At 53.2% G+C, this 14640-nt stretch overlaps 1 long non-coding RNA gene across 3 annotated transcripts in view; it reads left to right on the top strand.

Moving 5' to 3' along the window:
• Window positions 1-14640, top strand: part of LOC112992937 (uncharacterized) — a 21834-nt gene extending 7194 nt beyond the window's left edge. Inside the window, exons 2-5 of one of the 3 annotated variants that reach the window (XR_003261633.2) lie at window positions 9461-9594; window positions 10821-10982; window positions 12473-12543; window positions 13478-14640. This is a non-coding gene — a long non-coding RNA (uncharacterized LOC112992937). Of the gene's footprint in view, window positions 1-9460; window positions 9595-10820; window positions 12544-13477 lie in introns of all 3 variants that reach the window. The other 2 variants (XR_010391575.1, XR_010391574.1) reach the window with 2 other exon arrangements.

Genomic DNA, 14640 nt, shown 5'->3' with positions numbered 1-14640 from the left:
ATTCCCAGTACAAGGCAGGAAATCATGTTATTTCCTGGAAAGTATAGAGGGGAAACTCTCATGGGTTTGGCTGCATGCAAGTAAGTGTTGCTTTTTCAGTCCATGACTTTGGCCATGAAAGTAATTCCAAGAATCGCCTGTGCAAGCCATTGCACAAGCTGACTTCTGCATTTGCATGTCAAAGCCTGGTGGAGCGAGTGCACTTGACTCCTTCGAAGTGATGGGTCTTTCAACGGGTGACAAAGCTAATTGCTCATCCAGAGTTACTAGGGTTTTCTTACACAAAGCACCGCATGAGATTGCGTGTGAAGCAAGACGAAATGTCTTCCGTTGTTTTCCCTGCCATCAATCCAGCTTTGCACGGGATGACGCGCTCTGACCATGACTTGCCAGTCTGGTTCCACCACAGTCGTAGTCATGCTAGTTAGTAAGGCGCATGAGACCAAAGTATTTGCAATACAAGAAACAGGAATCCTGGCCTCATCCCTCGCTTCCTTCTCCATGGCCTGACTTAGCAGTGCTTATTTCCTTCATCGCTCTTTGATGGACCAAGTAGATGAGGCAGTGTCTCACGAGGGCTTTCGGCCGCAGCCATAGCCGACGTCAGGCCCATGGTGCATGGACGCTCGCGTGTGCCGTGGGTCTGCGCGTGGTGGGAAGGGCGAGAGGGTTGGCTGGGTGCTGCCGTGAGACACGGCGCCTGGCTGCAGAGGCAAGGGCTGCCCACAGTAGTGAAAACTCCTGGTTTTTTGAAGCTTCTCATTTGCACAACAAGGTAAATACAAGTGTTTCCAAACTGCTGCTCCCTCACCTGGTTCCCTGTCCCTCTGGTCAGCTGCTTGCTCTGCTTCCAGCTACCTGCAGTGCTAAAAAAGGATTCCCTTCAGCACATATTCATATCACAGGACAGTGCATCCCCATGCTTCCTTCTCGGTTTCCTAAACAGCATTTCTGCAGTGCTTAAAGTCTCCGCTGAAAGTCGGAACTGCTTCTTTCCACTAAATTCAGATGGGATTGTTTTGAGAATCGGTCCTTAAAATTAGCTAATGCAAGGTAAATATGTGGGTGTTTAGGTCATTGCAGCTATCTGGGCTGTTGTTTGAACTGGCCTGTGATAAGTCTTTTTTTAGCATGCATTTGTGTTAAGATAACTGCACTATTTAAAAAAAAAAAAAAAAAAAAGAAAAAGGAAAGGGCGGGGGGGGGGGGGGGGGCTGTGTCTTCTCAGCCACAGATTAGCAGCGCGTCTGAGAAGTTAACCGCGTTCATGTACCCGGCAGCAGGGACCCGGGTCAAAGTGTCGATGGGACCGGCTTATCTGGATTCGGGCGCTCGTATGAACGTCCTTTGGGAGGTCACAACCTCCGGTCTCATGCCTAGCTACAAAACCAGTTCCTGTTGCCCGCTTTGCCCATGCAGTTTACTTAGTTGAATGTTTAACTGGTGACTACATGACGGCGTTTCAAAATACCGGGCCCGGAGATCTCCAGGCTGCGAGAGATCTCCAGGCTCGTGCCCGTGTGCCTAGCACAGCAACAGGTTCTCGAGGAAGCGAGCGGGGATGGGGAGAGCGGCTTCAAAACCTGCTCAGGTTTCACGGCCTGATCCTGCAATCCTTATACACGCGAGTAAGCCTCGCATCTGCAGTCGGCCTGAGGAACTGGTGCCGCTCACCCGAGTGGAAAAGGAGGGTGAGACCGCTGAGCTTCTAGCCACAAACTCCCAGCCCAGATTTTGAGCACGGAGCCACGGTTCGTTCAGGCAGCTCTTGTTCACCTTTGCATCAATTTATGCCTTTAGTAAGAATTTCAGAAGTAACCGACATTGAGCCTCCTTCCGCTTCATCCCTTCGCCATGCAGAAGGGGATATTTGCAGCTGGCCACTATGCAACCGATTTCTTTAAGGCTGAGCTGCTTTTCAGCAGGAATGCTCCTTGGAGCCCCCAAAATATTCTTCGCTCTCTCTTCTTCCCACTCCTCCTAATAACCTTCAGCTTCCCTGAGCCTGTGTGTGTGACAAAGACCGACCTTTAAAATGCTGGACAGAGACCCAGACTGAAGGGCAGGACGATAAATTCTGGCCCAAGTTTGACATGGAGCGAAATTCATTCCTCCCCCATAAATTATTTTCCGGTGCTTTTTAGACTTTAGACTTTAGCTTTTTACTGTGTGTTTCCACCACTAAACAGTGAAATATGACATTATTTACTTGTGAGGCACTAATAACGTGTGCAAGCCATAAAACCTGATGATGCCCTGGAGAGCTCGCAGTCGCCGTCATAAACCCAGAGAAGACAGCGCTGGTGAGGGGATGCTCTATGCCTCCCAGCATCACTTTTTGCAAGCAGCCCAATTTATCCCCCGGTTACCCAAACACGTGGGATGCCCTTTGCCAAACCCCTGTTGCTGCCATTTCAGTTAACGTCCGATGGCTGCTTGCAGGGCAGAAGGGTCAGAAGTGGATTTTTTAGGCATGTGGCCGTGCACGCTGACATAAGGCCAGGCTGCTTCCAACTTTCCTGCCTGATTTTTATTTATTTATTTATTTATTTTATTATTATTACTTTTTTCCTCCTTAAGGCCGCTCATGCTGGGCCCTCGATGCAGTTTGATTCTGTGGTTATGGAGCAGCAGGCTGGCTTAGCCTTGCACCCATAGCATGTCCTCGAGCCTGCGGCACGTCCCTGGCATCGCTGGGGTTGGCTGTATCTGCCCGGAGAAGAGGTTCGCAGCAGGGCACTTGTGGCATCCCCGTGGTGTAATTTATGCCGTTATGCCAAACCTGGCAAGTTTTAAACAAAATCAGAGGCACAGCCTGGGATTCCCCTTGTGCCGCCGGTCGGGCCGCTGGACCTGGCGGGGTTCCCAAGGGCCTGGTGGGGCTGAAACCAAGCTAAGGGCTTGGCTTAACTCTGCAGCGTGCGTAGGTGATGCTTTTTCATCTCTTTGGGCTTTGGCAGTCCGGGGCACGCAGTTTGCTTGTGGAGCGGTCAAAATCCACCCCGACGAGAGCCGGCGGTGCAGCGAGCCCACGCGCGGGAGGAGGCGGCCGCCGGCCCCCTCCAAGGGATGTGCCAGGCAGCTCTGGCCGCATCCATTGCCATTACGGGAGCTGTCAGCCGCGATCGAGTGCAGAGCCGCAGGTGGACGCATGGCCGTAAGAGCCTTCGCTTACAGCTTGTTTTGACTGGTTTGCTCCATCTTAAGGTTGTGCTGAGGAAGGGAGACCAGTTAGTGTTTTAGTAAAGTCTGGTGGCTATTGCTCTGCTTTCTAGCCCATTGCACAGGGCTGAGCAACCGGCAGCCCTGAAGAGGCAGCTCCCCTTAGCAGAGCTGCGGCACTTCTCAAATCTACTAAAAACCAGATTGTGTCACAATTTAAAACTCTAGTGTGGTGCTGATGTACCTTGAGTGTCTCTACATTGCTGTAGAAAATGAGGATATCCAGAAGAGGCGGTCAGTATTTCCGAGGACCTGAAACTACAGCTAGAGTTTGCTGCCCAGATTAATTAAAGAGCTGGAGCGAATGTGATTACGTTTTCTTCTTATCTTGTTCCAAAGTCCATGCAATATCTACAGAGCTATATGAGTTCAAAAAATCAATAGCAGTGGAGCTCTCATTATCTCCAGCCAACAAATAAAGTTGTAGGCGAAGCGGGGAAACGAAAACATTGGTGAGGAAGCAGGCGTCGCCTTTCCATTGGTGAGCGGATCTTCCCCCTAGGAAAAGCTAAGGAAAAAATCTCAAAAATGACTAATGTGTTTTAAAAAATAAAAATGGTAACCCACCACCACCATCTTCTCAAATGAGGAGTTAAAATGGGGGTAGTTGGTATCACGTCCTTAAGGCGAAAGAGGGGTGTGTGATTTTGGCTTGGCCGCTGAACTCCAGCCCGGGAGCGCTTTTGTCTTTCTCGCTGGACAAGGCCTGTTTAATGGTGGGTCCATGCAGAGGACTTGGTGGGATCTTGAGAAACAGAGGTGACAGTCCCATCTTTGGCTCGAGAAAACAAACGTAGATAGCTCCTAGCTTTGCTTCCCCGAGCAGCGCGGGTCTCCCGTAGCGCAGCCCGCCCTGGAGAGGGGGAGAACGGGCACCTCTGAGCAGGAGCCTTTCTCCCATCCATCTCGGCAGGACCTCGGTTTGCTCCAAAAACCAGCTGTGCTGCAGCCGCTCGGGGCTCGGGATGGAGGAGGGCAGCTTTACTCCCCAAGGGCTGTGCCGAAAGGCAGGTAGCCGCCAGCACCGGGCCGGCCGGCTGGTCCAGGGCACGTCTGTCCCCGAGGGGCTCCGGCATCGCCGCCGCGGTTGCGTCTCGCCCGAGAGCCGTCGGTCCAAAGTCACGTGCGCTGCCACCCGCGAGCAGCAAAGTCAGCAAACTGCTGGTGGCCTCTTGGCCCGCTGCAATAAACAGCCTGTCACTGAGATTTTATAACACAGTTCAGAACAGGATCTGCCCTTCGTTATCCTAACGAGGGCAGATCTGTGCCAGCACATAGCTGTGAGTCACGGCAGGTTTCGATCGGGATTTCTGATTTCCCAAACAAGGACTGATGAGGCTCCTGGTGGCTCCCACTAATTGTGGTCTCCGTGAGCTCGGGGTGGCCGGAGCTGGACGGGGTTTCGCGTTCGCTCTCACTCGCTTGCACAAAAGGTGACAGTGGAAAGGGACCAAAAAGCAGGCGGGAAGCAAATCGCTGCCGCGACGCTTGTGCTCGGGTCGGTGGATGGTGGAGCCGCTTGGGCCGCTCAGCTTGCGATGCCTCCTGCCCCCAGGCAGGGCTCCCCGCAGGGTCTCCCAGGCTGGGGGCTCGAGCCGGCGTGGCTCTTCCATGGGACTAGCTAAAACGTCCCCGTCGTTACCTGCAATATCAGAACGGTAAACGCTCGGCACGGCGGGACGGCCGAGGTTGGAGCCAAGGGGCACAGAGCCAATAGCATCTGAGACTTCCCTGCCGTATGAATCCTTCGTGCCTTGAGCTAGTTTTCCTTCCTCGGTTTCCCCCCGCCGCTGGTGCCCCTTCCCTGCTTGCCCCCGGCTGCCTCCGCGCTGGGGGAGCGGCTTCCCCGCTCGCTCCGGCTCCTCGCGCCGTGCGCCTCGAGCCCTTTTGCAGGCACACGGCTGCCGGGAGGTGCGGGGAGGCGATTCATCCTGCGTGTTGCCTGCCCACCCCTTCGTCAGGAGCGGCGATTTCGGACCCCAACTTTGTTCCCGCTCCCGACATCTTCCTTTCCGCGCTCGAGCTTACTGACCTCAGAAACGTCGAATTAGCAAATCCGGCCCCGTGCACGCAGCAGGCATTATTTCCACCTCATTTGAAGTTACCGCTCGGCCGGGTTTTGTTGTGCTCTTTCCAGCGCTTGGTAATTTTGCTCCGTAATAATGGGATCAGTGTCTCATAATTAGTGCGAAGCACGGTGCTACGTCCTGGAAAATGAGGCATGTTGGGGAAATGCTGACTCTTCCCCCTTCCCGGGGCACGTTAACCCTGAGTTTTCAGAGTGGCTGGGCTGCGCTGTGGTTATCGCACTCAGACGTAGCCCGTGGAAAATGCACCGCCGGGGCAGAGCAACAGCGGCAACGCAGTAAAACCTACCCCGGTGCTCTGGGCGTCTGAGTGGGGGCTGCACCCGGGATCGAAGCCAGGCTGGGTGCCGGGGTGTCCTTGCCGCTCGGGCCTTTGGAAAGGCTCTGGAGCGCTGCATCCCTGCCCGGATCCCTCTTTGCAGCCCCCGCGTTGGCCCGGCCGGGTGGCACGAGCCCGTAACGGGGCGGCAGGGTGGAATCGCACCTGCGCGTGCAGCGCGGGGCTTCCCTTGCCCCCACCACCCCCCGCCGTCGCCTTTCACCCATGCTCATTCACGGGAACCTCCCTCCCGGTGCGCAGGGCACCTTCACCGAGCTGCTTTGGATTTCACGTGCTACTCAGCCACAGCTGCGCTGCCAGCAGCAGGCTCTGAGGAGACCAGGGGAAGGAGCATTAGGAGATAATAAGCCTTATTTACAATTTGGGGAGGCTGCGCTTTAGAGCAAGGCCCTTTACTTAAAAACCGAGAGAGACAGAAGGGCACCTTGCAAAAGCGAATGTTGCCTGGGCAACTAACACGGCAGATGCATGCCGGCGCGGCGGCCCGGGTTAGCAGGTCCCCTCGCTGCAGCGCTTGCTCCCGGGCTCAGCACCTCGTCACATCTCCCTCGGGTCCGCGCGCGCTTGCAGAGTGCCAGGCTGCTGCACGGGACAGGGACGGGCACGGGAAGCCTGCATGTGCCACTGGCAAGGCTTGAACCTCCCTCCGGTCTTTTGGCCGGTCCGATGCTCTGCGCTTTGCGGAGCTTCAGCTCTGCGCTTGCACGGCCCTTGCCCCTGCACGTGCCGTGGGACGGGGCCGGTTGCGGTCCTGCCCTGCCCGCCCAGAGCTGAACCACCGCTTCTGCGTGTCTGGCTGTGCCTTCTCTCAAAGGTACCTCTATATAGCAGTCAGGCTGGAGGACAGATGCTTACTCTTTTTTTTTTTTTTTTTTTTTTTTTTTTTTACCCTTTTCCTTTTTTAAACACTGTAAAAGAAAAACAGACTCATCTTCGCGAGCCGGGCGTTCTCCTGACAGCAGGAGGGAGTGATGGATGGGCCAGGGCAGCGTTTCATCAGACTATCAAGCCATGAGGTTGGCTGCTGCCATTCATTCTTGTCATTTGAATTCTCTCGATGTGTGAGATCGCATTAAAACCCTGTAAGGGAGAAGTGCTGCACATCTCCTTGTCGGAGATGCCGACGCTGCTCCATCCATCCAGCCGTGGGACGAGCGGAGGGGAGCGCTTGGTCGGCAGCTGGATGAAGGTGACACTAGACAGTCTGCTGGCACCAGCCACCGCCGGTCCCCGGAGCCGTGTGTGCCCGGCATGGGAAGGGGAGGCCGGCCGGCATGACCCGTCACCGCGGTCCTTGTTTCCCACGTTCTCCATCCTCCTCAACAGAGAAATCTGGAGTTTTTCCCTTCCTTTTGCTAGTGACAAAAGAAATTTGCCTTTCTTCAGCTTTTTACTGCTGTCTGATTTTTTTTTTTTTAATTTATTTTTAACATCTTGAACAGTCGGCCGGTGGCCAGGTTTCTGAAGGTGTTTAAGCATCAACAGATGCAGCTGAGTACCTGGAGGGATTTTTCAGGCGCATCTCGCTGTAATTGTTTATGATATTTTTCACTTGCTGACATGATCTCTCCGGTAGCACCGCCGTCCCTGCTAGGAATACGTTCTCTGTTGCAGAATTGAGTTGAATTTTGCTTCTTTTCTTCGTTTTTGTCCCAGGACTCCAGCAAGCTGTGCAAAGGGAGAACAAAATGGGCAAAGTTTGCTGCAAATGGTTGCATTTGTATAGGCTTTAGGGTCCTTGTAGCTACTAGCGGGATTCAGAGAAAGGGCACGCTTTTATTTGCAGCAACAAAGTGCCAATATGGACAGAGTATTTCCACAGCTGTGGCCTCGCAGGGTGAAATATTCAGAGAAATCAACCGCTCGGGCCTTTTGAAATGCAAAATATTCCTGCAGTAGAGCGTCACGGCCAAATCTGTCAGTGAATTTTGGGTGTTTCTCCATTTCCTTAGAAGCAGTCAGTTCGCAGAGAGCTTCCTCGTCACGTTTGCTGGCGAAGTCATTGCAAATTCTGGGGCTCGCGGTCGTGTTCCCGTTAAAGGACGAGGTAAAACTCTGCGGGCAAGCTCGAGACAGCTCTGCCGAACGCAAGGATTTGGGGCGAGCGGCCCGCATGGCACCTGGGCGAGGAGCCGCTGCCGCCGGGCCCCCGCGCCGGTGTCGGGGCGCGCGGGGCTGCAATCTCCATCCTGCACTGCCATCTATAGCACGGCGCTGAGCACAGCAAAGCGCCCGGCGGCACCCGGAGACCCGCCGAAGCGGCAGGTTCGGGGCGGGCGGCGAGACACCGTGCCGCAACGGACCAGACCATCAATTTGTGCGTGCAGCGAGGGCTGCTTCAGCTCGGGTTTTAGGGGGCTGGAAGACGCGGGCTGGCTTGGGCTGCGGTCACAGCCCCGGGGAGGCGATCGGGCAGGATTTATGGCCCCTCTGGAAATCCTTGGAAGTGCCTGAGCAGGAACATGTTTTTCCCGGGTTGCTTTCCTTGATGGCAGGTTTCCTCCTGCAGCACATCCAGCTATTGCCCCGCTCCGGGCGGCCGGTGCTGCCTCTCACGGTGGCCCTTTTCGGCAGTCGCGAACTTACTTTTCTCACCCCACTGCGCCTGCGCAGGGCAAGCACGCCCCGGGCTGCCGGTGCCCGAGTCCCGTCCACCCTCCCAGGCATCCGTCCAGCTAATTTTGGTGTTTGCAACACAACTTCATCCCCCCACAAATCAGTACAGCAAAGGGCAGTGTTTTCCCGGGCAGAAGCTCCAGATACGCTAAATCAGAGGCGTGAAACCAAAACCCATTTTGACTCTGATGAGCAAAGGGAATTTCTTTGCGTTTTGATTTTTAAACCAGATGTCGCTTTCATGCTCTGAAACCTCCAAAACAGCTGAATGGATTTTCTTCAGCCTCCTCACACGCACAAAATTTCACCTTGGGGCTGAGAACAAGCTTAAGAAATTGCGCTGTGATGGAGGGTTTTTCTTTTCCCTTCCCCGCTTCCTTTTCTGATTTGGAAAGTTAAAAGGATCCTAAAATAGCAGCTGAGAATTGGATTAAGTGCCCCTTTGTCAACTCCAGCCCGCTGCTCCAAGTCTGCAATTATCATTTCTTGAGGCGCCTGGCTCCCGTACCACCCGCGGTTCCAGGTGCGATATGTTTTACTGAAAGGACCAGCATGGCCACGCTGAGGTCCAGCGTGTGTCAGGTGCAGCCTGGAGCGGGAGCTTTGCTCCGCAGGGCTGAGGCAACGTGGCCTGGTTTGACGCACCAGGGAGCGGTTGATCCTGAGGAACCCCAGCTGTGCTCCTCTCCTCCTGCTTTCTGCAGGCGAGGAAGAGGAGGAGCCCACCAGGCTCTGGCGACCACCTTGTCCCGCTGCAGGCAGTAGTGCCGACAGCGAGCTCCCCTCGTGCCCCGGGGCCCCGCGGGGCTGCTCTTCCCAGACCTGTGATGCTCATAGACCAGAAAACAGCACCCGCTTCGCTCCCAGGAACGGATAAATACATCTCGGGCAGATGTCCCGAGCCAAAGCCAGCAAGGAAGGGACAGGAGGAATAAGAGGTGTAGTTACACCATGCACGTGCGGTATGGAGCTATCATCTCTCTCCTAAGCAAACCCTGCGATGCTGCAGAAATCTTAGGTTTGTCTCGCCACAAAATTTGGGTGCCTCGTCCTCAGCTCTTCAAGACCACGCTCTAACGAAGAGCAGCCTCCGACATGGAGCTCTTGCAGGATGCCTGGTGGCAGCACCGGCCCTGCAGGGATGCTAATTCATGCTCTCAACACATCCAGCTGATTGCAGTCTCTTTTTGTACAGGATGGGGCTATGCAGGCGTGTTGGCTTCTTGGGAAACACTCTCATTGGCAGAAGATGGGCCAAAATCCCCAGCTCCTGCTCTCACCATTAATCTTCAATGACCTCCGTTCGTCTTGATGACACATCTTGCATGAGTAAGTACTGCCGATTTGAATACGGGTTAGCCGAAGCCCTGCGTTGGTGTGGGAGGAGACCAGAGCAGGCTTTGCAGATGTCCAAATAACTGATTTCGGGCATCCAAGAGCACCCGAGATTGACAGGGGGCCGTTCATAACCTCTGGAAATGGCCTGGTGAGAGCTGCCCCACACATGCAGATGCCGGACAGACTCTGCACGGGACGATGCATTAGTCAGCCTGGCCACGAGCTGTTTTAACGGAAAATTATACGCTAAATGAAGCACTGGGAAACAAATTGCATGATCGGCTTGGCTGGGAGGCCCGGTGCCAAGGGCACTTTCAGGACGCTGCCTCGTTTGCACCCCTCTCTTAACGGCGGCGGGGAGATAACAGGCACATGTTGGGGACCGGCACACGCGTGCTGTGCTCCTCGCCAAAGCTGGCGGGTCCCCACGGGGGTTTCCACCAGGGAAACTGTGCAACGGGGCTGAAGTCCAGGAAAGGGCTGAAGCCTCCATGGTTAAAGCCCCGTTGGGCAATGCAAGACGTCTGGGGGGGGGGCGAGGTGCAGGCTCGCGTGCCAGGCTCAGCAAGGACAAGCATCTCCTGCTCTTGAGCTGGAGACAGGAGGGGATAAAGCAGAAACCTGTGTCGTGACTCTAACTAAAGACGTTAGCAGTAAACTTTACCTGTTTACACCTGCAGCAATTCCTCTTCTCGTTCTTTCAGGCCTAGCTCCATTCCCTTTTTATTCTTGTGTACGTATCTGTAAATAGCCAATTACTAGCGTTGGGCTCTGCCAATAAATTGCGTGCTTTTTATTTGTCTCCCTTCCTCCCCGAGTCAGCTTGCATTAAGTTACGGCTGCGGCGTGGAGAAGGGGTTGAGACAACGGCTCGGAGTCCACATAAAACAAGTTTTTATTGAACATGGTCCCCTCTTTCTTGCAAGAGGGAACAGTCTTTGCCCTTGAAGACGCGAACAGCTGGAATATGAGTAATTTTCTGACCATAAAAACTTCATTTTACTTTTACTGCTATTGAAAAGCTCCAGATAGGTGCGTTTCTCATCCATTTGATTAATCTGAGGTTAGAGGCCACCGCACCAACAATTACGGAGCTATGTACCTCGGTGCATGTGGGAGCCGTGTGTCTCACCCCCTTTGCAAGAGAAAATCAAAGGCAAAGTGTTGCTAGTGCTGAGAAACAAAGAATACCCTCGCTTTTTCATCCGACGCTCCAGCTCCGGCTCGCTACGCCCACTGAGGCTCCTTTCAGCTCCCAACGTGCTTCCCGGTTGCCTAGCAATCCTAACAATATTTTATGAGGTCTTGTTCCAGGCGTACTGTTTGCTAATACTGAATTTGAGCTCGAAGCTCCAGGAGAAGCATGGAGGAGGCCCGAGGTAACGTCCCTCCAATTTCTTACAGCCAGAGGTTGGCAAAAAAATAAAATGCTGAATAATCATGATGGGCATTTAGTAATAAGGTCTTAAACTGTGTCCCAGCAAGCCAGCACGATGGCAGAGCAGGGCTGCGTCCCGCTAACCAGCTCCGGCGCATGCTGAGGCTCGGAGCAGATCCCGCCTCGAAGGAGAAAGCGCCTGCTCACTGGCCCCAGCGACCAGGTCGGCTGCAGCAGCCTCTGAGCAAAAAGAAATGATGGATAAAAACTGTCTCTGAGTGAGAGAGAGAAGGGCAGGAGGGGGACGAAATGCTGGATTCGGTACACCCGGCTCTTACCAGCTGGGGGTTTGAGGAGGAGAGCGAAGCCCCCGGCGGCTCTGGGAGCGACTCGCTGTGCGCTGGGGTGGCTGGCTCGGCTTTCACTGGTCTCTCCTGGCTCAACCTCATCAGCAAGGCTGACAACTCAGCGGGCCCCATGTGCCGGTGGGCTTTAGCAGGGTGAAGCTGGGGCTGGGGGAGCTGCACGGGGCAAGCCGGGACCTTGGGGCTGCCCGGGGAAGCTGGACCAGTTTCTTCTAGCGATGTCTCTGAGGATGATGCACCATAAATAAAAGGGTAACTTTTAAGCAGGCAAAGCTGCTCCCTGTGCCGTTTGCATTAAATGAGCACAGCGCTGCGATGGCAGGGATGCAAACGAAGGTGGGTTTGTGGGAAGAGCAAGGGCTGGAGGAGCAGGACAGACCTGGGGAGCTGGAGAGCTCCCGGAGCCCGTCCAGGGGCCATCAGGCCCTTCCAGGAGATGGAGAAAGGCTCATCCCGGCGAGTTCGGGGCTCATCCTGGCGAGTTCGGGGCTCATCCCTCTGACCAAGGGTTTGTTCAGCAGCCTGGGCCGCCCGGCCGTGCAGAAGCCCAGCATCGTCCCCAAGGTGCTGAGCAGGTGCCACCAAATCTCTTTCCACCCTGAGCCAGACAGAGCACAGAGGCACCAAAAGGCATAAATCTGTTTAAAACTGCATTCCCTTCCTTTCCTGCTCCCTGCCCCCCCCTCCCCAAAAAGTATAACCAGGAATAAATGAGCCCTTGGGATTGGATTTGCTGTTTCTGAAGGCTGCAGAGTTCCTATTTTTATTTTTTGGTTTGGCTAATACAAAATTTGTCGGAGATCTATACTTTCTGTAAGGTTACTTTTAATGTTATTTTTCTTTCCATCCTGGCTTTAAAAAGAAAAATAACACCCTGAATTTTATCAGAGATTACTCCATAATAGTAACCTCTTGCTAATATAAGCTGAATTAGATTTGACCATTAAACTCTTATATGATTATTATTTTGTTGACGCTGAATGCCTGCTGGTTAAATTCAGCAACTGCTTCATTTCTATGAAACTTGTATTTATTAAAGAAAAAAATCAATAGAAATATTTTCACGCCTTCTTATTTCTCTCTTTGTGTTTTTGGAAGTTTTTTTTTTTTTTCCTTTAATTCCCAGGGTGGGCAGTTTTTCTGAGCAAACTCGTCCTCTCCTGGCTGTAAAGCAAGCGCATTAGCAAGCGGGAGCTGGTAAGTGAAAACGACTGGAAACAAAAGTGAAACCTATTCCATCGATTTTCTCATTGGCCAAGCTGAAGGGCAAGTAAATTGGATTTTCAGAATCCTTTAACTTTTAAAACTGTATGGTATTATTAGTAACATAAGTAAGTAAAACTGTTTATGGCTATGTTTTTCTAAAGTTGAGAGCGTGCCCTTGAAGTGACGCATAAGCGTTGCAAACCTAGTCTTTCCCAGCACTCGCAGCAAATGCCCGTATTGCACCAACGTTTCTAACGCAGCCACCGGAAGGGGGAGTGCAGAATGGAGAAAGAAGAGAGTTTAACACTTAGTCCAGGATTTAAGCAGGCAGCAGGGCTAGTGCTATAGGTACAGTGAAGGGTTTGGTCTGTGTTGCGAGTATCTCTGCGAGGGAGCAGGACGGTCACAGGGGACCCAAGGGCTGCTCAGGATGCCTGGGCCCACTGAAAGCAGACGTGGCTTCTATGTGCCCCTGCTAGTCCCTGCTTCGAGGATAAGCCATAGACAGGGGAGCCCCAGAATAGGTTGTGGCAGCTTTGCATTTCCTGACGTGATGCTCTGCAGCAGCTGGAGCCCAGGGCTGCTCCCGCCCGGGTCCCGGGACACTGCGCAGGGCAACACGGCCCTGCACTCTTCACCTCCATCCTCACTTCCCCAGCCCTTATTTGAGGGAAGGCAAAGCCACATGGCCAAGGGCCACCACATCCTTCCTCTGGGCTTAACCCGCTGACCAGCGTGGGGCGTATCTCGCGCGCACAAGCGTCCCTGTGATCCCGGGAGCGGGAAGGCTGTGCGGACTGCCCACGGCTTGCTCCTTGCCCTGGAAGGGCTCCGGCGTGGGTCAGGCCAGCGGTCAGGCAGCAGATCGGACACAGCAATGTTGGTTTCAACTTCTTTTTTCTCTACCCACATCTCTCCATTGCAGGCTCGCAAGTGTGTCCTGCAAATCTACCGTATCCCTACGGCCACGGTCGCTCCTGCCGGATGCCGGGAGTACGTCTAACCCTGAGATCCTGGAGTTTGCCATCAGTGCCAGGTTGAGGTTGCCGGGTCGGACGCTCACGACCGAAAGGTGCTGCGGAAGGAGGGCTGTCACGCACTGCTCCTGCCGCGGTCCGCGGTCCCGGTTCCAGGTTAACCCGACCTTCCACGTGCAGTTCTCACCCGTAAAAACACGGGAGGGAAGCAGGCATCAGGTGCTACCCCGTGGTCTGGGCAGCATGTTACGGTCCCTCTGCAGAGGTGCGAACGATGGTACGAGGTTTGGGACGGTGAACATTCAGGCCCTGTGTTTTCTGCTTAAATGCTCTGCAATAACACAGGGCAGATTCTGTAGTGTTACTGGATTCTCTCATTCCTCGGGCATGTTGTAAAGCAGGATATTTCAGATCAGCTGCTTCCAACCATCCGACAAGACGTGTGGCTTGTTCTCAGCAGCAGACGGGCAATACATGCTACGGTTGCTCGTCAAAGTCCCCAAACATATTTCTTTTGGATTGAAATTCTTCATGTTTAATATAAGATCCTGTACTTATTGATTCAGTTGTTTTTAGGTGTTGGAAAGTATATATATATTTTTTCTCTCTGTTCGCACTGATGGAAAGTCAGAAAATGAGATCATTCAAAAATGACTAAAAGCAAATAGGCCAGACCTGGCTTGTTATACATATTTCACCAAGGCCCAAGTTTCAAGCCAAACTGAAAGAAAGTTAGCTGAGCAGGTTTAAAGCTGGCAGTGCACATGACAGTGTAAATGTTATGAATTATTTTAACGGCAAGCCGCGAAATGGTATTGCTTTTGTAAAATTATCTTGACAACAAATGGTCTCGTTCAAGGCTTTCCAAAACGGGCCAGCATACATCAGGCAGTCCCTGGCACGGCTGCTAGGAAAAAGACAGAATATCTGCATCGGCAATGAGCAGATCATATAATATCTTAGGAACGGCAAAGTCTGGGCATCAGATGTTCGTAGGTCTTTATTGTGTTTCCAAGAACTTACTGTGAAAATACATTCTTGATAAGTGTGATCTGGAAAAAAGAAACAAAAATCCCTCTGTGAAACCTAAATAAACTGTGATGGAAACATT

The sequence above is a fragment of the Dromaius novaehollandiae genome, chromosome 14 (assembly GCF_036370855.1).
Source record: "Dromaius novaehollandiae isolate bDroNov1 chromosome 14, bDroNov1.hap1, whole genome shotgun sequence".
Lineage (NCBI taxonomy): Eukaryota > Metazoa > Chordata > Aves > Casuariiformes > Dromaiidae > Dromaius > Dromaius novaehollandiae.
This window is presented reverse-complemented; position numbering and strand designations above follow the sequence as displayed.